Source organism: Prinia subflava, chromosome 5 (assembly GCF_021018805.1).
Source record: "Prinia subflava isolate CZ2003 ecotype Zambia chromosome 5, Cam_Psub_1.2, whole genome shotgun sequence".
NCBI classification, from domain to species: Eukaryota; Metazoa; Chordata; class Aves; order Passeriformes; family Cisticolidae; genus Prinia; species Prinia subflava.
Window position 1 is genome coordinate 30624294 of NC_086251.1, and position 21888 is coordinate 30646181.

The following is a 21888-nucleotide window of genomic DNA, read 5'->3' on the forward strand; positions in this document are numbered from 1 at the left end:
TGGAAAACATTAGCTAACTAGATGATCAAAGTTCTTTCAAAGGAACTAAGGATATATGCCATACTTCTTCACATTTCACATCAAGCAAATTTGGTTTTGAAACAGAACTCCCACTTGTATTGTTCAATTTAATTTCTTTCATTCCTGAAACAACCCAGGAATACCACTGGACACTGCCTCATCTGCAGCTACACAGGAACACACAGGACAGAAGTGACCCCAATAGAAGTTTGCTCAAGTGCCATTTCCCCATCTGCAGGACATGGCTCTGGCATCTGAAAGCTTAACAAGGTACTGCAACTGCTGTGGAGGTAGGAAGTGCTTCCCGCAAAAGGATAGCGAGGAGTGGGAATAAAGGCTTTCCCTACCTCTTGCTGGCAAACAATTTCTTTAAGTAATTGACCCATTTTCTAGAGAATAATTAGCCCTAAGGAATGAAGCACTGCTGCCCTTTAATTAGCATTGTTGTTACCTCTCCTCTTACCATGTAATAGCAGGCTGTCTGAGGCTGAAAAAAGAAACAACACAATAACCTAATTTCATTTTCTTAAACATGGCATTTGTTGAAGGCAATCCAGAAACAAAGAATCCTAAGGTACAATTTGCAACAATAAAATTTTCTATTACTTCTATGATTTCACCATCGGAACAAGGTTTCCTCCACACCACCACTCTTTAAGACTCCTCAATATATTTTCTCCTTTTTAAAAGCTTTTTCAGGATGCTTTCCAATCATCTTCCACGAGGAAAATCTTCTTTTTGTTGTCAGACAGCTTAACAGAAAGAACTCTTTTGCCTAAAACCTAGTCAAGTCCCCTGTAGATCATTTTATTAAAATTTCATGCAGCTTCTTGCAACACAGCTCAACAACTTGGATAAGGACAGAAGTTCTTTAGTCTAAGGAGAGTAGATGTGCATACCATGAACAAGGAGCACAAGAAAGCACACCACAGCCAGTGAGGCAACTCCAAAACTTGCAAAGGACTCTTCAAACAAGTCTCACAGAGATGACACTTAGGGACCAATCCCATACTGTGGAAAAAAGAGAAACCTACAAAGCCTGGCCCCAGACTCTGCGGTAAACGATTCTGAGGATACAAACAAGACTTGCCATCAAAGCATGTGATGATAACAAAACGTTGGGGGTCCCTCCCTTCAACAGGAAGAGTGCACAATCTCCTCTCTTCCCCTTTATTCCCCCTCCATACCTTCTTCCTGGCATGCTCATTCCCCAACTGCAGTTCATTTCTAATGCTTTGGAGGGAGGCAAAAATTAAATTCATCTGATTAATTATACCATGAGAAGAAATACCCCTCCTGGACACAATGCAATGCCTGCCAGCAGCCCTGAAACACCTGATCTGAGGACAGATACTGTCTTAACCAAGCAGACAGATACTAAAAGTACATTTACAATGCTGGAAAGCAACTCCTCTCCCCCTTTCTTGATGTGTGGGAATAAGCAGATCCACAAATTACAAGGGCAAAGGGATCCCTACATCTTCACTCTCTAGAAAATCTCAAGGATGCCAAATAAAGTATAGATTGCAAAAAGGTATCTTAAAAGATTCCACATGCTATCGAGTTCATCACCTTATCCAAAAACCTCTTCCTGCCTTACCCTCTAAGCCAGAAACCTGCATCTCCCTTCAAGGTTAAATTTGCCTTGCACTGTTTGGCACCACATAACATTATGACATTGTCAGCAAAACTGCAGAGTCCCCACTCCCAGGTACCATTTCCATATGAATGCAGAGATCTAGGTTACCCTCAACACACACATCTGTGTTATCCGTACCTCTTGTTTTAGACCCCTTTTATCACTTCTGTAAACTGTCGTGAGATCTTGCCATAAGAATTCCAAGGTTTGACCTCTCCAAGGAAGCAGTGTTTTCTGCCTCCACCATTCAGTGGAGTGGGAACAGCAATACTGACCCAGGCTACGGACATGCTGCCACAGCCTCAGCAAGAAGTTATGCAGTAACAAGCAGTTTTACCTCAACTTCTGCTTGTCTCTCCATTTCCTTGCCACCAGATTATACTACATGCTTTTTCAATGTTCCTGTGATCAGAGGATCTCAGAATGTTTCACATTCAATCAGCTGCCTCTAGCACTTTTGCTGAGCTTTGTTTTAGGAAGCTGCTCTAGGTACTAGTTAAACCAAACAATTTGGAGTTAAGTCTTGTGTTTGAATTCGACAGTGACCTGTGAAATGCCATTTGCCTGTACCTCAGTTTCCCCATCTAGAAACAGGGAGACACCCACGTTCTTCAGCAGCAGCCTCAACAGAGAAGTATGAAATTCTCAGATATACACACCGAGAGCATATATTCCTCAGGGAGAAAATACCTACTCTCGAATTTAGTGGAAAATCTTAATTTATCCACAGTAGCAAGCTACTGTCACCTAACATAGGAAAACTGACATTTCTCCATGGAAGAAGTCATACCTTCTCACTGAGACAAGGTGCTGGGATTCAAGAAGGACCTTCAGGATGTCTCATGGACACAAGAGTATCTTACGGATTTCCTGCACAGTTTTCCTCAGTGCTGGCTGAAAGGGCCTACAGGCATTAATGGTCTCCATGTCAATAAGTTTTTCTTTTCTGTTTCCTAATAACTTATGGTATTTTTTGTTTTCAGGACTTCCTATTTACCACCAAACAGTAGCTAGCTCTATCTCTGACACTGCATACATATTAATGCATTTGTGCTCCTGGAGACCACAGAATGGGGAGCTCTTTGGGCAATCTGTTCTTCTTGCAAATCCCCAATGCACACAGCTCTGGAGATGTTACTACCTTGCCTTGTGAAAAAAATCAGCTCCTGCAGGGACTGCTTTTTTCCTCAGAAATCAGAGAAAACAGGAAAAACCTGTCAAATAAACAATGCCAGAGAACAATACAAAGTATTTCACATAACAGAGTTTTACTGCATCTGCTATGTAATTATGAGGCTTAACAAGTCTATACATCCCCAGTAGTTCTGGATCAGCAAAGTGAAATGCTCTCTAGGAAGCCCCTGTGTAACAGTCCAGCGTAAGATGAACAAGACAGGGCAGCCTCCCCAGCATCCCTGCTCGTAAGTATCCTAGAAACAATCTGCAAAACCCGAGAGTAAATGAGTGAATGGGGGACACAAGGAATCGGGTTTTCCATTTTGCAAAAATTCAGCTATTCTGAATATTTTTCCATACCAAAAATAGAACAAGAGCAAACATCTCGAGACTAATTTAAATTTAAAGAAAAAGAAAAAACTCTCATTTTCAGCTAACTATAGTATCTGTATCCCTGACCTCTGGCTATACACACAGCAGTAATTCACAAGGTTGCAGAAGAGTCTGAACGGACCAGAGGCAGCCCCCACCTCCCCGTTCGGCTCTGCAAACGCTGGGCTCATTCCGAGCTATTTCTCCTTGCCTGGAATAAAGTTTTACAAAAATCAATACAAAAAGAGGTTTCGAGACGTTTCTCCTTCCTGTGGGGAAAAAAAAAAAAAAAGAAAAAAAAAAGAAGAAGGAAAAAAAGAGGCACTGTCCAGTGAAAAAGCACCTCCGATTTCAACGACCCTTCCACCATGCTTTCCCAGAGCCCCGAAAACTTGGCAGCCGGGGTCAGGAGCTCCCGAGCAAACCCCATCGCGCTGCCGCCCCGAGGAGCTGCGGGGGGCGGCGGGGCCCGGCCCGCGGGGCTGCGCCGCTCCCCGGGAGAGGGCGACACACCGCTGGCCCCGCGGGGCCCGCCGCCGGCGGGGAAGCTGCCGCTCGGCCGCCCGCCTTTGTCTCGTTCCGGCCGGCACCCGCCCGGGGCGGCACGGCCCTCCCGCCGCCCGAAAGCGAAACCAAGGGCGCCGGGCGCCATCCCCGCCCTCCGCCCCGGGCAGCGCATCCCCCGCGCCGCTCGGCTGCGGGGAGGCCGCCGCGGGCCGCGCGCACCCCCGGCGGGGCGGCCGTGAGGGCAGCGGCCGCGGGCAGCTCCCGGCGCCGCCGCTCGGCCCCCCCGCCCGGCCGCGGCTCGCGTCCTCACCGGTGTCCATGGGTGCCCCGCGGCCGGCGGAAGGCGAAGTGTGCCAGTGACACTCGCCCGTAGTATGGATGCGGTTTCAATCTGCACATGCTCGCTCCCGACAGCCAGCCTGCCCCGCCACCTTCCCTTAACTCTTTCCGCACTGCCTCGCACCGCCGGCCCCGCCCGCGGCGCCGGCCCCGCGTCCTCCCGCCGGCCTGGTGCCGCTTCCCTCGGCCCGCGGGCGGGGGGCCGGCCCGGCGAGCCCTCCCGGGGCCACCGCGGGGCACGCAGCCCGACCGCGGCGGGGGAGCCCCGGGGAGGGACCTGCCGCCCCCGGGTCCCGGACCGTGCCGGTGCGGGCCGGTGTGCGCTCAGGTGAGCGCCGGGAACACCCTGCCCTGAAAGCTCCCCGAACGCCTGGAGTGTTAGCTCCGGCCGGGAACACGATGTGGCACAGTGCGCCTTGGCTGGCGAGCCTGCAGTACCAGTTCTTCATATTTACTCCTCCAAAGAAACCTGTAACAAAAACAAACACACACGCCCCGTCAGCTGAGGGATGTAACCCCCGTGTGCCTGTTGTTGGATCTGGACGCTGACAAGACATCCCTGCACTGCAGGCAATCAAACACAGCAATCAATGGAAGTATTTGTCTGCAGCCTCGGTATTAAAATAGGGAAACATAATCTCTGAAAAATGTGTTTTTTCACCCAGAAGGATCACCCCAGATTCAGAAAATTGCCCGAGGAAAAATAGTAAGAAAATAAATTTGAAGCATAGGTAGTAAAAATAAATTAAAATCCTTTCTCTGGCTGCATCAACTCTTCGGCAGCACAGGAACACAGGAAAGAAAAAAAAAAAAAAAAAGCTTTTCTTTGGCATGAGAAATCAGGAAAGTGCAGTCCTGAACCAGGGCTTGCAAGCAAACAAATTCCCCCTCAGTACCTCTGGCTTCCCTGTGAATAAATGGAGGTAAGAGCAGCCTGCAGTTAGGTGTAACCGACTGGTGCCTCTGAAGTGCCTTATAATCTTCAGACAACAGTGAGCAGGGTTCTTAGTTCTGTCCGTTTTCGGAGAGAGACATTAACATATTCTGGGATAAAATGGTAACCTGAAGTGACACAAACGCAGAAATGGCAGCTGATCTCGAGCCCAGAGACCTGTCTTTAACCAGCACCCTGCTTTTCCTAATGGAACACTGACTTAGGGCTCTTGTCTGATCTTCCCAGGCCTCTGATGATGCAGTTCCCATTTTCTTTCTCACAGACATAAGGATTCCCCGTCTCTCCTACCTTCTGTAGCACCAGAAATGATGAGCTCATGCTTTTAGCAGAATAAGGATGTTTTTATGACCTCTCTTTAATGACTCAGCATTTCTGGTTTCAACAATAAGTAGTCCCAATAATGAGGCAATATCGGCTCTGTGCATGCCCCGAAGCAATTAGAATGAAGGATTCTCAAGATGTCTGGCAGCAGTGGGTCTGTTACAGGCAGGTGTTCTCTGGCGAGGCTGCTCCTTCAGCCGCAGCCTGCAGGGCCAGCATTCGCTGCACACACCGAAGCCGCCGCGGCCGTGCGTGGATGGCTCTGCCCAGCCCGGGAGCCCCCGGGATGCTGCCTGGCGTTCCCTCGGCGCTCGCCCGGGGAGCTCTGTGTACAAACCTCTGTAGCTGCTCCGAGGATGCCACAATGCAGCAAACCAGGCTGTCACCGAGTCACCTGATTGCACAATCTCACTGTGAGAGCTGGAGATGCAGAAAGATGGAGCGTTTTAAAGGGGAAATGGAGAATCATGCACAGCTAGCCCTACCTCAGCAACCGAGCTGTGCAAGCTAGGGCAGCGCTGCGTGTGCTGGTGACCTCAAGCTGGATGAAAAAACCCACAAGTGTTTTGTATAAATTTTAACAGAGCTGAGAAGGACAATGGTAAAATAGCTAAGGCATCTTTGATGTTCTAAGAAGCGCTTTTAAAATACCATATCCAATTAGGCAGTTGGAGAAGAGAGCAGCCTGAAGCAGTGCTTATGTATTTAATGTGAAATAGCATCCTTTAGAAAGCACCGAGGACCATGCTAGAGATACAGGCAAGAGAGCGTGAGAGAGATCATTTCACAGCGTGAGACAGCATGAATGTTTCACAGCATGAGAGGAGAGAGTGCCTTACAGGGAGCAGAGGAAAGGTCAAAGAGAGAGGAAGAAGAGAGCCGAGAGATACTCACCTACAAGAAGGAGAAATCAACAGCCAAAGATAGATCAGAAAAAAATGAGAAGCACATGTAGGGAATACATAAATCTGTATATTCTCCTGTCTAGTCACATCATGCAGAGAGAGGAAGGAGGAGGTAAGGATAAAGAGCGGGCTCCCAGAATGAGAAAAAATGAAGGAAGAGGCAGTGAAGAAGGGTGAGGGGAATGAAGACACTAGTGTGTTGAGGGAACAGGCGGGAGGGAGAAATGTCAGAGCGAGCACCTGATGGTGGTGCTGTACACCTGAGAGCTTGTTCAGCTCTCCCTAGCTGCATTAGCTGGTCCAGAAGAGCTGTCATTATTCTGTTCAGCCTTTTTTCTTTCAGCCTGAGCTAGTAAAGGAAGAGGGAAAAAATTAAGTTGAGATTATAATACAGTGAAAGTGGGAGTAGGATGAAGACTGGGGACAAAGGCAAGACAATTTCTAGAACTGCCCTTTTGTCAGGCATTCACAAGGAAGCTTGAGCTCTCCAAGGCCTGGTGCTGGGAGTGAGCACCATTCTCTGCAGAGCATCCAGGAAGCCAGGTCCGAGATGAAAAAATTTTGTGGTAAAATAAGGGTTCTCTAGGCTCTCTGCAGTCACTTGTAAACAGGCATAGGGAATGCAGCTGATCTTATTAATGGTCTCACAATCCCTTCATGTGTGTGTTGCCTTTTTCTGAAATAGCATATATCATATATACCTAATCTAGTTCCTATATGTGTGCCCAAAACCAATTCAGGTATTTCTGCACCAGCCTGTCTGGTTCTGGAAGGGTTTCTTCATTTGGGTCCACCATAACACCTGACTGTATGGAAATATCTTGGAAAGTAGCATAATCATATTTGTTTGCTGCTGTACTCCTCTATCTGGACATGGTAAAGAGTGCAGTGCAGCAATAGCCAAGCTGGTTCCTCACTCATCCCTTCTGTGACAGGCAGAGCTTAATCCCTCTCTGTAATTTGTGTTTTATCTGTGGCACAATGTTACACTGAAGAAAAAAGAAGAATTACTTGTGTCTTCAGGAGCACTTTAATGTGGTCATTACACTGGTATCTGAGTACATCACAAATATCACTGCCACTGTAGTCATTCCCAGTGAGGTAAGATCTTGCTGTGCCGACTGGGCTTTGAAGTTCAGACATGTTTCAGTTAAAAAGAGTCCTAAATTTGGCATTCATAGCATCTCTCTTTCCCCAGAGAATTTAGTTTTATATGGCTCCTTATATTTAAATTCCAGTTTAATGCAGTAGATGCTCATCCCTTCTTTAAATCCAGTCCTGCTCTTGAAAAAGGAGCACCTGAAAATTCATCTTACCAGTTTAGTCCACGTGGGTTGTCTGACATTGCTTAGGAACTAATGAGGAATGAGATCCATATTTCCAGAGTAGGGTATAACCGCCAGGCTTATTAAGTCATCCTTAGCCTTGTTTCTTGATTCACTTTCTACATGCTAATGGGTTCTGCAGCAAATGAAATGAGAATCTCACCTTATAATACTCCCCATTCTCTACACAGCCCAGCCAGTGTTTTGAAGGGAGCACCTGCCATGAAAAACTTCATCACAATTGTTTAAAACCTGTCAAGATGGAGTCAGTTTTCCCCTCCCTAGGGAAGTTTGGCTTTTTCTGTCCTGTTTTTCTGAGGAGGTCCTACAATTGGAAATTGGGAATTTCATCTCCCTGTGTGTATAGAATAAGGAGTAGATGCTCTGTGTTTATTTAATGGCTCCCCATGGATGTACATCCAAAACATGGGCTTCTCTGACAGTAAACTGAGGAACAAAGAGTAATCTTTAGGCTTGCAAGGAAATTAAAGAAGGAACTAAATTTTTTTTCTTTTTTCTTTTTTTTTTTTCTTTTTTCTTTTTTTTTTTGCCTGAAAGGGCCCCAGCCACTGTGGTGACAAATGTTATTCAAATACCTGAAGTAGGAAATGGATTTTGAAGAATACCACTTCATATACTGTTTCAGATCAACTTGTATAAGTCTTCAAGCAATACCACAGAAATTGCTTTCTTTGTCACTTTTTTCCTTATGGTGCAGGTAGGAAAAATACAAGCCATGGATTTGATGAGTTTGTTGAAGAAAATATGAAGGAAATTTTCAAACGTGGTTCCTCCAAGCTGCAGGAGACTCCCTGGAGTGATGGCTCCTCTCTTTCTTTCGCTTGTGTCAGGGGCTTGGGTTTTTTCTATGGCTCACACTAGCCCCATATTCATCACTCCTGAGAAAGTACTTTATTCATAAAGGGATAGAGGCAGAAGTTGAGTCCATGAAGGTTGTTAACTTATCTCTCCACAAAACTGAAGCCACTTAAACGTTTGTTCTTCTAATGGTGGCTGTGTCGATGTCTGGTAAGGTGCTGTCCTTGGGATCAGCTTCAAAATGTTGAAGGCTAGACAGCCATTCCCAAGGAAGCCAGAGCTGTTTTAGAAAACTCTAGACTTTGTCTCTGGGACTGCTGAAATAACTTCCTTACTCAGGACATTTTCTTTCCTTTAGATATAGATCATAATAGTAAAGCTTACATTAATATTTAGCTTTTCTTTCCTTCAAAGCATTTTCCTGTAATAGCTATCTGCCACCCCTTTTGGCTTGGTAAGAGCTTGGCTCTGAAACTAAAGACTGCAAGTAGGAATTTTTTACTCCTAAGAGATATGACTGAAGTGCCATGCAGCGAAGCATTTCCCTGTTTAGGAAAGCTCTCTCCATGGGTGTTCCTAGTCAAGGTATCCATGGGAAAAGATGCTAGTAAGACATTATTTCATAGAGAGTGTTAAAGCTTGTGAGTTTCCTCTGGGATGTTCGGGGATCACCTCTTTGGACTCACAGAAAATTTTGTCAGTAGAGAACGAGTGTCCCCCACTACCTTCTGCCACCTTTGCCTTCACATAGAACAGATGCCAGACAGGTCCTTTGGAACAGAGCAGCCTGAAGTTTCTAGAACAAGCAGCAGGCAAGATTTATCTGAGGTGTGACTGATGTCTGGCTAAGTTAGCTTGTACTTGTTTGAATTTTTAATGACAATAAGTAAAAAGAATCCTTCATTGTTTCTATGTTAGATTCAAGGACAGAAGAAAAGCAAATATTATATACATGGGAATTACAGAACCTGAAGGGTTTGGCAGCAACCCTGTTTTCTCTTATTTTGCCAGGTTCAGCAAAATGCAAACATAGTTTTGGGAGAGGCAAGCCACTTTACAAATCTGCACATGTCCAGTCCAACTTGATCCACTGGTCTGTTTTGGGGAGAAGTGTTTCCCATTGAAAATGGCAGGAGACTGGAAGCTTGGAGACTAGGGTTGTACTCACAGATGTGCTTCAGGCCTTCCCAGTGCCCTCAAATTCACGTCTCTGTTTTTCTCTTTCCCCAGCTGTAAAAGTGGGAACACATTTCCTTTGCTAGAAGGCGTTGAGACAAGCCAATGGAAAACAGGATAAGTGAAGAGGTGTTACATTTCATGAATTTTTAGAATGGCAAACAATCTGATGCTAGCACTTCACTGACACATCTTGTAACTCTGAGCTAGCTAAGGAACTGAGACCGAGAAGAGAGGTCACACATGATTTACCTAAAATGCTTTTGAATGTCAGTGCCAGAGATGGAATAGTTACAATAAATAATTATTTTTCATAAAGTGTCTGTGTTACATATTACACTGCAAAATATAACTGAGATACTAAATATTTTTGGAAGAGTAGCTTTTATTATTCGATGCGACATGTGCAAAGTGCTCTGATCAACAGGAAAATGACAAGTGTCTGCTCCAAGTCACTTACAATACATTTCTCAAACATCAGTCAAGTAGTGATAATAAATCAGGGATAAGAGGGGAATGGATAAGGGGAAGTGATGGAAAAGACAAGGGTTACAATTTAAAAACAAAGATAAATTAAGATGGTTGAGAAAAATTATGTAATAGGAATGAAATTGAAAAAGTGTTCCTTTTGAAATGATGTGGAGAGTGGATGTGTCAAAGGAATACATTAAATGATTCAGAGATGGAAATCATGGTTTGACTCTCTACTTTGGTCTTTCAAATATCTACAATGAACGGCCCAAGAACATTCCACAGGACAGGAGCTTTTTGAGTAACAAAAACTTCTGAGATAAGGCCAGGTTACTTATCATAGGTTAATGTCACATGTCACATGTCACAGCCAAGGAACAAAGAAAGAGAAAGGAAGTCACCAGCAAACTGCATTTCCTTTGTATTATGCTAATCCACCTGATAAAGGGACCATATAGTGGAATATCTAAGGGAGAAAATCAGTAATTATACAATCCTCCAGTTTCCATCATCAGTTATCTTGGCAACCTAAATTCATCTTGTTATCATTAAATTGTAGTACTTAAAGGTCCAAACAGAGAGAAAGTTGCATGTTTATCTACTGCTTCTTGGCATAACCATAATGATAATTAAATATATGGCTCTTCTACAATATAATGGATATCAGGGATTACTCTCACCTAGAATGGCCTCTTAGCTATCATAGACCATTAATTTTCATGGATATATTCCACTATTAAAAGCTACAACTCATTCTTGACAATTTGCTGTTGGCTGTAGGCCAATAAAAAATGTCTAATTTTGATGAAGACATAAGGAGATGAAGAATTCAACACATTAGCTTGTTCTAGTGGTTAATCATTTTCTGTGTCTCATTCTTCACTTGAATTTGTCTGGCTTAATAGTTGCTCCACTCAGCCCTCAGTACAACTTAGACTGCTCAGAGCCCTTTCCTGGTAGTATTTTATGTCTCTAACAGTACCAATTCATTAATCAAGCCATAAATCAAGTCATCTCCTTTTCAGTCAGTCAGACAGGCTGAGCACTGAAGGGTTCTACAACAAGACATTTTCCTTAGATCCTGAATAATTACCAAGCTCCCCTTGCACCTTCCTCAGCTTTTCAGCAACCTTTGAAATAAATATCCTGCATATGATTAGTTTAATGAGTGCCACAAAGGGAACAACAGCAACCTCGTACTGGTACTCACTATTCCCATGTTTATGCATTCAAGGATTGATTTCACCCTTTTTGCCACAGTATCTCACTGGAGTGAAACTGCTCCATATTCTGATGATCCTGATCCTTTTCAGAGTGCTGTTTTTTCCAGGGTAGAGTTTCTGATTACACCTCTCCTAATCTCCTATCTGGTTCCCACATGCATAATTTTGCATTTGGCTGTAGTAAAAGGCTTTTTGCTTGAACATGAAGATGATCCTTCCTGCCCTATATAAATGCTTTCCCCTCATCATTGCCATTCCACCAGGCTTCCCAATACCTGCATCTTTTATCAGCAGTGAGTTTCTATTTACTTCTAGGGCAATGATAGAAATACTGAATAGCACTGAATCTAAAATTCGTCCTAATACTACTTCCATGGCCTTTGCAAAGCACAAGTGACATGGCTTTTTTTTTTAAACTATGTCCAACAGAACAACCTGGCCAGACTGTTTTCCCTGTACTTCAACCATCCTATGTCATGTATGTTTCTCAGAGAATTAGTCATCCAGTGTTGCTCCTGATCCTGATTCCGTGACAAAACAATATAAGAAATAAAATCAAGCAGGATTCACAACCTGTACATGTATTCACTCTTGTCCAGTCAGGAATTTCTGTTGGCTATCAAGTTATGTCTTCATAGAACTGCAGGAGGTAGGGCTAGAAAGAACTCTGAGCGCATGGCTAGTCATCTTCTTGCTCATGGCAGGAGTGCTTAAATTATTCTTGCCTTTTTAAAAAAAATTTACTATTTAACCAAGATTATTGTGATGCTGGAAAATACATCTCTTGATTTTCTTATTATTTGTTAAAGAATTCTCTATCAGTTACATTTTTTTCCACAAATTGCTGCTAGCCTTGCTGGTGCACATCTACTGTGAATATTGACTTTGCCATTTTTTAAAAATATTGCCATAGAACAGACCCTCCTTGAGTATTCTGCTACTTCCTTGCTGTTGGAGGATTTATGAAATATCAGTATCAGCAGGCTAGAGATCAGTTAAATAAGCTCTATTAATATGCCCATGTAAGCCATCCAGACCTGCTGATTTTAAAATATTTACCTCCGGTACATACTTTACATTCCTCCTGGTCACTAACAGAGTGGAAAATTTTTCATCAGCCCATGTGATACAAGTGCATCATCTTTCTTCTTTTCAAATACAGAACAGAAATATGTCTGGAATATTTGCTTTTTCTGCAATTTTATAATTTACTCATCTGCTTTGAGCAGCAGCATGTACCCTTGCTAAGATTTCTGTTGTTCTTAAATACTCTTAACTAATTTTATTGTCTTAAGGCCTGCCAGCCAATGATTTTCCTCTGTCATCTTTTTATTTTGTCTATTTTTATATTATGTAACTTCCAACTATTATTGGTTGCTAAATATTTCCCATTTTATCTATTTGCTTTGTAGGCTTTTTATTTTCTAACTATGCCTTCACTTCATACATTGATCCAGGATGGCATTTTAAACTATATTGTTCTCTATTATGCTTACAAAATTGGGATGTTTTAAAAAACCTTTCACAGCTTTCAGTTATCTGCAATATTTTTCTGTCTGAGTTTCTCTTCATCAGCTTTAATGTGTTTTGTCCTGTCCTCTTGTCTGATTCAGTGGTCTGTGAAAGACTCTTCTTCTACAATGGCATATTTTGTTTTGTTATTATTTAGTGCATTAAGCCATTATGCATTAAAGCACCTGTGGGTCTGAGTTACTAATAATTCCAAAACAGTGGGAAGTTGTACGTAAGAGAGGATACCCTCTTTTTGCACTCCCCTTCTCCTACTGTTTTTTCTTTTTTTTTTATTGGAAGCAAACTAAACCAACTAATTTTACTGTATAAATTATTGCAGCCATTTTCAGAATACTGGTTCAATCAATTTTCTTCTTAGCAATGAATACAGGAATGACTTTCTTTAGAATTGACATCAATTAATATTATTCTTAAAAATCAATATATGAGTTATACAACAGTTTCACTAGCAAAAGAGTCCTTTTGCAGTCTTCACTGAATACAGTAGCTGATATTTCATTGTTACTTTATTTTTGTTATGTTGCTTTCCAAATGCATTACATAGGAATATTTTTCCCATTCAACCGGGTAGCCTCAGGCCTAAAGAAGTTTGGAGTTCATCACACAGGACTGAAGAATACCCAGAAGCTTGGACAAGGAGCCACCTAATCTCATCATGTATTTCAGCTGCCATATACATGCGTATATGAACACATTAGAGGGATGCACAAGGAGGTTACTGCACTATTTCAAAAAGTAGCTCTTCCCTTCCTCTCTTTTCAGATCTTGTCGCTGTCCTGGTAGCAGTCCCACAGTAAACACGTGAGCCCAACTAATGTCAGCAGGTCAGGTAGGGTGGGAGCTAAATGGTCCCAAATCTTTTTGATGACTAAGAAGAGTCAGATGAAAAAGACTGTCTCTCTACAGATATGCTAAATAAATAACTACTTCATTAAATATTCATCTATATCTTACACAGCAAAGCTCCCCATCAATAGGTATCACCCCAGCATAGATTGTGTAGAGATGGCCATCATATTGTCTAAAGAGTAAATCTTCATTTACTTACTTAAGTTATTAAGAAGATTTTTTTCATAAAGATTTAATGGGATAAAGTAAATACATAACCCTGTAGAATGTTTAGTTCATGATATGTCCAAATGAAATTAGATTTTCTATCATAATGTAACTTACAATTATTGAATTTTTTACACTGACAATGAATGTGTGCTTAGCAATATTCAGTCCAGAGATCTGCAGAGTTTTTTATTCCAGAAGATACCAGAAATTATGTTCTAGATACCAAATAATTCCAGTCATCCTGAAAAGCTCTTGGTTATAGTAAAACCAATATTAGTAAAACCAATGCTGGTCATTAGAAATCAACCTCAGAAATATAAGCACAGAACCAGATCGAGTGAGCTGACTGTGAGCAAAGGTCCTGCTGCACCTTTGAGGTCAGCTGTGAAAGTCATCTGCACAATTAGTTGTGACTCTTTATCTATGGACTGATCCAGGTCTTAACAGTACGGCTGCAATTCGCTGCTTATTCAGTCGGGAGAACTGCACACTTCTGCAGGATGATGCACTCCATCCCAAGGAGACTAATCAAGTTTGCCCATCCTCACTGATGACAGATGGAGCCAGATGAGTAGTTCAGGCTCGTTTCTTGACTCCTGGGTAGCTGAAGTCAGGCAAAATAATCCCAGACTGATGATCAAACTACGTACATTCTGTTCATAACATCCTGACAAACTACATGACAGAGATCCTAAACTGGTCAAATGAGAGTCAGAAGGAAGCCCAAATTAGGCTCTGATTCATAAGTAAATCTCACTTTCATAATTTGACCTCTATCACACCTGTACCACCAAATGCTTTCAGAAGTTTATTTTCCATACTTGTCTTTGCAAATAGGAGCTAAATGACCTCTTTAATATCCTTCCAAAGGAAAAATACAAGCTAATAGAAGAGAAATTTGAGAGTAAAGGTCCCAGGACTGAATTTCACTTCTTCAGGAAAAAAATCCATAGTTGCTTTTTGGTTCAAAGCCATTTTAAATTTTGTTGTAACATTGGGCATGCTATTAAGGAGAAATAGTCTATTATACTTTAACACAGCCACAGATGATATCAGTTTATAAGATCCATTTGGAGTCAGCCACATTTCAGTAGGCTTTTTTCTTAAGGGATGTCTGTCCTAATACAAGCAATTAAGGGTTCTTTATTAGCCCATTCTCAGAGGTACAGGCTTTACCATCAATTGATGTTCTTTCCAACTCCCCTAATAAGACCAGAGGACAAAGAAATAGTACATCTTCCCCAAATAAGCTGGTTTTCTAGCATAATCCCATGCATGAGCCAACACTACTAAGTGTATTGCACTGACTATAAAACATTTATGTGCTCATAATTCTGTGAACATTTAGCTGTTACTTATTTGCAAACATCACTGCACCATGATTAAAACTTGGATAAACTAGGAAATCACAAAGCCTACTTCCATAGTCAGACTGTGGTGTTCCTTGCTTTTCCCTTACACTTCAACAGGTCTCTACAACCTTACCCCAATTTTTACCGTTCCTGTGTTCTCACTGCCCTTGCTCCATGATCAGGATAAGGAAAAAAGACCAACGCTCATTACCCAGTGAGCATCTCAGCAGTCCAATTAACACCTTCTGGCAAAGCAATTTCACTGAACTTGTGCTGATTATCTTTTTTTAGGGCATTTTTGGCATAACAGAACACTGTTTTCTGGAATTCCCAGGAAGCTGTGTTGAGAGTTAGCCTGAGAAATGTCTAAAACTGATGTGTACACAACCAGTGAAAAGACGCAGGTGGACAAGTCCATGTCCAAGCTGCCCCCACCTGCTGACAGCAGGCCTGTAACCCCTGCTGGCAGTCCCAGGGTGCAGCAGGCACCGCTGGGTTTCCTGTGTCCCTTTGTTGTGACCCGTGAATATCAAACACTGTGACATCCAACTCCTTTCTTTCCGAGAGAGTAAAAAACAGCACTGCTGTGGTCCCTGGCAGACAGACAGTTGTATGAAAATTAGAGCAACTGGATACACCCTGCGTCCTGCACAAGCAAATCAGGCATCCCCAGGGAACACTACAACCAGTAACCCTATAGTTCACTGTTTGTGTTGATCTCCTCCCACCTGCTGGATGACAGAGGGAGAGAAAATTATCTGCAGAAATTTTTTAAAAAGTGTCTGAGCAGTTCTCCATGGTTCTTGTCCATGCTGGTATTTGGGTATCCAAAGGTAATAATTTTAAAAAGTACATGTTACCAGCCTGAGTAATAAATACAAACTCTGTCACCAACAGGAAATAAAACAGATTTCTCCATGACACTTAATAATTCCCAACAATCTTATCAGGAAACAACCTCTACCAACTAGCTCTTATTCAGACTCCACAACTGGCTAAGCATGTGGTCTTTTAGCTCTGTTGTCTGAGGAAAACATAGTAGTTCTGCAGAGCTAGCTACATCCCCATGGAGCAGGAGGTCAAGGGATGCTTCATAGGGGCACCCATTGATTTGGTTTTTGAAAAACCGAAACATGCTGGAATTACCTCAACAAATTTCAGTCCCTGACTCCAGGGCTTTAGGGGCACTGGGATTTCAAAAATGAAAGTTTTCTGGATATTATATTACAGGACCAAGCCCAATCCAATTTATAGAGACTCAGACTTGCAGCCTTAGGTTTATCTCAACAAAGGTTTTTGAGGAAAGTTGTTTGTTTTGGTTTGGTTTTTTTCCCAGGTTGCTTTATACTTAGCTGCCATTGTTGGAGTGTGTCATATGACAGTTGGAGTTTTTCATTTCAAATAGGCACCAAAGACATTTCAAGAAGGGGTTCTTTCGTTCACTTCAAAAGACAAAAAGATTTCCTTTAAAGAACATGAACACCTGTGTTGCACAACTTTGCAATGTACAGAAAACTACAGAATCCTATATAACCACAAAATATTAGCATTCAAAGCAAATAAACCTATTTAGGGTCATCATACAGTCTTCATTATTGTGAATAATGTTGTCATTGGGAATAAGTTTGTGAGATGGAAATTAGGTCAAAGTTTCAAGGACAGTAAGTGAAACAGATTGTAATAAGATTTCCTCAAAGGGTGAAAAAAAATCCTTTGCCTTGTCATTCTGTGTACCCTGAGACTGCTGCAGGAAAGAGATTGAATCCAGGGACTACGCTGTAAGGTGATAAAAGTATTTGTAATAGCATAAAAAAGGACCAAGTGCAAACCTACATGTCTGTAGGTTTATCATTAGTCAATGGCATTTACGATGGGCAGAGCTGCATGTGTCATCTGGTATATTTTTTATTCTAGTGAAGTACACGATCTTGATGCTTTGTGCAAGTGATTCTCCAGACTACGTTTGGTTCAATTTTTCAAGTGTCACTTTTACTCATACAGAGTGGCTAAGGCTTAACATACAGGGCTACTTTCCACTTGGAGGAAAAAAAAAGAAAAAAAGAAAAGAAAAAACCCCACAAAACTAAAGCACAGAAAGAGTCTTGAACTGCATTGGGCTTGATATGAAATGCTCTCCTCTTCTGTAGCTCTAGAATAGAAAGAGCTTGGTATTGTTAAACAGTAGCTAATTAGGATGGGATTTCATGTTGCTAAGAGCTAAGTCTTTGGTATGCAACAGAGACAAACAGCAGGGGCAAAGTGTAACTATGTAAGGCTGAAGTTTGCTATTTAAAGGAAAGTGTTCATCCTTGCCCAAATGTTTGTTGCAGTCAGGAAAGTGTTTCTGTTCTAATGAGAAGACGACGGGCAGTCACGATCCCATCCAGTCAGTTCAGATCAAATGTGCCCAGGATATAAGACAAGAGATTATTTTTTCCAACCTGCCAGCATCAAAAGCACCATCTGTGATCGATTTTGTGGTAATGGTGTTAGCAGCTACTGGAAATCCAGGACACTTCTCAGAGATTTTGGTCTCTGGGAGAATCAAATATGAGTGTTCAGGAGTGGCAAAGCTGCTGCTACCCAAAACGTGCCGTCTCTTCTGCAGAGGTGGTAAGACATGACCCAGTCACAAATCCATGTGAGCATAACCTCTTGCAAGCAGGGGTATATTGCCTGAACCTGTGCAGGAAAATTAGTGGAAGATGTCCTAAATCCTCTCTTCTTTTATGCCTACAAGGCTACAATTCACAGAATACTTTTTATGGCAGCAGGCTTACCTTAAACATAACTCTAAGCCCAGATAAACTCTGTAGACACTGATGTCAGACAAGACTGTAGAAATCTGGAGTCAGCACCCTGTATTTCTGTATGGCCACACACTGCTTTGCAGAGGGAATGTAAAGCTAGCAGTTCAGGCTCTGAAGCTCTCCCAGATTTAAAAGCAAAAGCAACCCTTCCTTGCAGTAATGATGGCATTACTTTGGCTTACTAGAAGAATGGCATTGTAATGTTGATCCAGCACAAAATATTTTAGTAAAATTCTTAATTTATGGAAGGTTTAATATATGACTTTTTATTTCTGTGGTGCCTTCTGAGAAGCTAAATAATCTTTGGGCAAATATAAATGGTAATGACTTATGTCAATTTGCTCTTATGAGAAAAAAATTAAGGCTGAGAGGAGACAATTGGTTTCTACAGAAACATCAGGCTTGAATTTTGACCTCTTTTAGGAGTGGAAGTGGGTACAACTTTAACAAATATCAGGGAAAACAAGTCTTAAGGGCTTTGCAGATTTGGACCAGAGAGAAAATAGTTCTTTGAACTCATGGCTGAACTGAACAAAACTAATAATAAATAGCTAATGTACACAATCATTGACTTAGGAACACTTTTTCCTACTCCCTTACACAGTCCCATATGTATATCTGGCAAAACAATGCAATGCATTTGTGCTTTTAGGAATAATTACCCAAGTTCCCGCTGAGTCAGGATTATATGATAGCGTGAGCACCCAGTGTCTCAGAGACAGGGTTTGGATTAAGGCTTAGCACCCCTCCAACAGGAGCCCTTAACAAATTATGGCCGTTCATGCTCCCTTTCTCCACAGAGTGGTACCCCCATAATGGTCCCTAGAAACGACCTGGGTGTTTGCCCGATCCAAGGTTTCTACTTATTCCAGATGAAGAAGGACCTCTATCAGTTTTAATTAGCAGGGCCTGTGTTTATGTCTGTAAGAGGGCGATGCCTGACTTTTTCGCTGGGAAGCTTATTTCCCTGGTGAGGCAGAAACCGCCCAAACGCGTCGGCTCTCTCGGGACATTCGGTTTCGGGAGCTCCCTCGGTAGCCCAAAGCTGGAATCAAACCCTCCGTGAGGAGCGCCGCCCGCCGCGCCGCCTCCCGCCACCAGGCGGCGCCGGAGCACAGCGGCTGCGGCTACGGCTGCGGGCGGTGCGGAGCACGGGCGGGTGACAGAGCGGCCGTGTGCGCTCACACAGGCAGCGGGGCAGTGCGGGCCGTGTGCGCTCACACAGGCAGCGGGGCAGTGCGGGCCGTGTGCGCTCACACAGGCAGCGGGGCAGTGCGGGCCGTGTGCGCTCACACAGGCAGCGGGGCAGTGCGGGCCGTGTGCCCTCACACAGGCAGCGGGGCTGTGCGGGCCGTGTGCGCTCACACAGGCAGCGGGGCTGTGCGGGCCATGTGCGGGGTGACAGAGTGGCCGTGTGCGCTCACACAGATAGCGGGGCTGTGTGGGCATGCCGGGCACGTCATTGCACAGAAAGGCCAACACAGACAGGGAATACTGCCAGTATATTTTATAATAGCTACAAATGGAAAGACGCTGCTGACAAAAAGAGAACACCAAAAGGGAAAAGTTGAACACCGCCACCCCCTCAGCCCCCCCAGTTCGAATACCCACAGCGAGCCCTCGTATGTGCGACAGGGGTGGAGTGTCCGTGCCTGCCTCGGGAGGCACCGCCTGTGCAGTCAGGAAGATGTGCCAAGGTCTCTCGTGCAGAGGGGGCCCAAGGTGCTCATTAACCCTCTTGGTGGCTCTTTGGATGAACTTCCTATACTTCTTGTTCTCTCCCTCCTTCTGGTCCAGAAAATAAAAATTCCCAGAGCTTCATTCATGTACTGTGAATGAAACTGATGCTGTGACACCAAATGCAAATCCTCCTCCTTCTCCTGCCCCTTGACTGGAGTTTCTAGATCGGCTGGAGGACTCACACTTCACAGCCAACTGAGCATTTGCAGGCAGAGTTCTGCCTCCTACTGTGTGCAATTAACACTAATTAAACAGATAAGTAAAAATTACTCATGACATCCTTTGCAGAAGGTCCTAACTCAGTTTTGTGTTGTAGCTGCTGGAGCTGTTTTAATTGACTGTCTAGTGCTGCATCCTGGCATGGGCTTCTGAGGGAGCAAGGAAACACAGATCACCTCTACACCAGGACTGAAGTTACACCGACACACGGAGACTGAGGTTACAGGGCTGCCCCAGAGTAGGGAAGGCAATCACAGAGAGAGGGAGAGGCTGGACAGTGACCTTGGCCTCAGAAGCTCCCCTGTGGACCCACAGGACTCTGGGCAAGGGAGCACACCATGAGGAAATGGGTGGGCGTCTCTTACATTGCAGCAATGAAAGCCAAGCACCATCTAAATCTACAGCTAAGGTGCATTTTCTCTTACAAGGGTTCCTGCTTCAGGCAGTGAAGACAAGAGTGAAAGACAAGTTCTAGATCAATCTCTGAGCCTCCCAGGGAGAGCTCATCAATAGGAAATTACAAAATGAAAAAAAAAATTAAATTAAGATAACATTTTCAAAATTGGCACCTTTTCCAGGTCACCCTGTTGCAGGCACCCTGGGGCTGGTTTTCAGAGAAACCCAACCCTTGAATTTCCCAGCACCTTTGAAACCAAGCCAAGAACATTTTGCCCAGAGGTGGAGGCACACAAAATTATATTTCCTTTTTAAGATGCATGTTGGCTGTGTTTGAAAGCCATATTATCCTTTATAAATTTTACCCCTCCCCTCCAGAATTTTCTGGAATCATAAGCTGAATCACGAAAACTATGCAGATCAGAAAAGTACCCTTTAACGCATCCCCTCCATATCCTTTCATCCTGGCCGCTGTGCTGTTTGGCAATTGGTGCTGCATGCAAAGGGGTAGGTAGGTATCAGGAAGGCACCTCCAAACTGCGTGGGGAAAAGTGTGCTCAGTAACACTTGCTGCTTCTGTAATGAAGAAGAGGGCAGGGTCAGATCCTGAGAGCAGAGGGTGAAGTCTTGGTGGCATGGTACTGTGGTGATAAGATTGAGTTTGTTCCTTGCCCATGAATAGTTTTCATCTATGACCAAGGATAAAAGTTTGAGATTTTGTCTACATGCTTTCAGACGTAGCAGGAGAGAGGGCAGAGTGCAGGTTTTCTCCTTAAATTTACAAGTATGTCATACCTGTGTATGTACTTGCATGCTGGACCACGTTGTGATACATCCTGGGCTCCTCATCAGCACTTCCCACTAATCCTAAACATTCAAAGTACTATCAGATACTGCTTGCCTGGGCTGCCTGCTGACATCACTTGCCAGTGTTGTCCACTAAACCCAATTTACAATATCATTTAAACCTGCTTACAGCAACTTGTAACACCTACAAGTGCGAGCTACTGCTTTGAGCCCTTTGGGGAAGGGTACAGAAATGCTTTCCTCACCAGCTCAGGAAGGGAGTTGGGCAAGCCCCAGGAGCAACCCTGAGACTCAGTTGACAGTATGAAAGTGGGCTTATTACGCCCTCCCCAGGCACATGCACTATCATGTTCTATTATTTGCCTTCCCAAAGAGATCTGTGCTGGTTTTGTGGGTCACCATGGAAACTGCCAGAAACAGTCATGCCAGGGAAGCTCAACAACCGCTGTTCCGAGAGTGCATTGTCTGGGAATCTCATCTGTGTACAGATGGAGCTCTCTCCAGTGCTGCTCACCCAGGGATGACCCCTCCTGAGAGAAGCAGGCAGAGGGATCTCTGCAGGAGCTCTTGACATTTCCACCCTCAATGTGGAAGTGAAATAATTCCTCCTTTTAAACAATGCCTTGACAAGTCTGAAAGATCCCAGAGCGAAGATCACAAACATCTGGGAACCGTGTGCCTGGCTCTGGTGTGAGACCAGGAACAGAGCCAAAAAGCTCTCCA